Genomic DNA, 2,510 nt, shown 5'->3' with positions numbered 1-2,510 from the left:
CTGTATGTCCCTTTTGTTTGAGAACTTAAACACTTGGTGCTGTTTAAAAGCAACATTTATGCATGCACGTGATGCTGCAAATCACATAATATTTTCTGGATTGGGAGCAGAGAAACATGGATCACATATACCACTGGGTTACACTGCAAGATGGAGTGCTGTGGCAGTACATGCTTTAACCCAGGCTACATGTAAGTCTCCTTGTATTTCGTTAATACTTTTTGTCTTTCAGGATGTCAACAAAGATATTTACATAGGGGAGGCAGTCAGAGGGATAAAGAATGTTGTTAAAGCTTTTTTGCATTCCTACCATTTTGTATGGTAGAAATGATATTTTAGTGTTGTGTTTTGGTCTTCAAAGTTAAAAGCAAGTGTAAGTTGTATCGTGTGATTTTTTTAATTATTATTATTATTTTTTTTAATACAAATACATGTTAAGCTGAATTAGACTTTATTTCTTCTTGGCTGTGACTGTGCTAGCTAGATTGCTGTGTGAATATCCCACAGACCAGTCCATGTTCGCATGCTTGAAGTGTTCCATAGCTTGGGACATTGAGGTGGGCAGATTGTGCTCTTGTGGCTGGCAGAAATCAGGGTGAAGCACAGGCAGATGAGAGTGAAAACTCTCCATGGATGTGGCTGGCTAATCTTGTTTTTTCTGTGACAGCTTTGATCAGTGGAAAAAATGAGAGCCCGATTTCCAGAAAGCCAAATGTGGAATAAACTACAACCTATGTTTGACTACACAAAGACTCTGGGAGCTTTACTCAAAGGCTTGGTTATATTTAGAAGTGGTGGTCTTTAGGGAATTGATTAGTTTGAATGAGCCCAATTCCTATTACTATTAGTCTGGTTGTACACACAAATAATTCCACTTGAGCTGCGCCAAATCAGAACTGATCCAATGTTGTGAATGATAAAGCTTCATGAAATGAGACTTATAACACTGGACATTGGCATAGCTGCACCATATATGTGATCAAGTCCAACACAACATGAACAACAAATACTCTTAGAGTGAAATTTATTTCAGCATTTAGTTTTGTAGCAAACATTCAGACAAAAGTTTGGTACATAGGCAGTAAGCATACTACTGTCTTCTAATGCTAGACCTCACTTTAAATATTTTTTTAAAAGTTTCCTTGACCTTGGATAAGCTTAAGCATTGCAGGCTTAAATGCTCACTTTCATTAGGGAGCTGTGGATTATTATTTCTGTGCCAGATGAGCCAAAAGAGAGGTCCCTCTTGGAGATGCAGCTTGCTGGTCTGTGTGGCTTCCCCTGGAGAATGCCAGCCTATCCCTCCAGTGGGTTGGACTCTTGCCCTGCAGCTGGGGGAGAATAGGATCCTTGTAGTTCTGCTAGCATCATGTGCTAGAAACAGCTTTGGAATTTATACATTATGTTTGCTTTATATCAAGTTAAAACTTGAATGCTCATACCCACTGTAGTCCACCTTAGTGATTTTATAAAGAGACCTCAGTGCTACAGCTTTTGTGTTTAGAGTTGGAGATGTACAATATGGCATTTCTCAGGATCAACTTGGGTTGGTCGGTTGCTTTAATTCCATTTTTTCTTCTGTTTCATCGCTGTTTGTGCTTTCAGAGAGGTGTGGAACTGGGTAGACTTCCTTGCTGTTAGACTGCATGACTCCTGGATACAATTGCTGTAGCAAAATAAATTAGGTACCTGCTGCTGCCTTTTATGGAATTTCAAGTTTCTTCTACACAGTCCCTGGGATTGTTTCCCCTATTCCTGCTTTTCTGTGTTTCTGTGTTTTCTGAACACAGAGTGCAGATGGAAAGAATAGATATTAAAACCAAACCAACTAGTCAAAAAGGAACAAAACAAAGCAAGCTGGCTGTTGAAAGAACATACTCATAAATAACATGCCTCAAAGATCTCTGTAGGAGCTACATGAACAAAGTGAGCTGTGCATGTGTCATCCCAAGGCAGTGTGAGCACAGAGCTGTGCTCTGTGCCTGTACCTGTGCCTGTCGTGCCCTCCCGTGGATACAGCCTGGCAACCTCTTGGTGCTGCCTGAGCAGGATGGCAGTGTGCCGGCTGCATGGGCGCCGGGCAGAGCAGCCCCTGAACCCACCGCCCGCAATTTACAAGTGAATGCCATCTTCTCCGGGGCCATACGGAGGGAGCCGGTGTCTGCACGGCCCACAGCACCAGAAGTAGGCCAGTCTGTGCCTAGCCCCTGCGCTGGCGAACGGCCAGGCTTTGTGTACGCCAGACACCAGATGGGAAGCAATTATGAGTGTGACAAGCGGGTCATCTGGCAGACACTGCGCGGACCTGCTGCTGCATAATTTTTGGCGGGAAGGGGAGAGCTTTCTCTTTCCCTTTTTGTTGCTCACACAACCTCTCTTTAGAGCAGGCTCCTCGGGGAGCATGCAGGGGTTGGGCGCAGAGCGTCCTGTGTGTGCCGAGTTTGTGCTCCCTTTGTGCCCTCGCTGGCACTGAGCAGAGCACAAGCATTTTCATTTGGCCAGCAGCAAGC

The sequence above is a fragment of the Meleagris gallopavo genome, chromosome 3 (genome assembly GCF_905368555.1).
Source record: "Meleagris gallopavo chromosome 3, MGAL_WU_HG_1.1, whole genome shotgun sequence".
Taxonomy (NCBI): domain Eukaryota; kingdom Metazoa; phylum Chordata; class Aves; order Galliformes; family Phasianidae; genus Meleagris; species Meleagris gallopavo.
The sequence above is the reverse complement of the archived record's forward strand: the minus strand, read 5'-3'. Positions refer to the sequence as shown.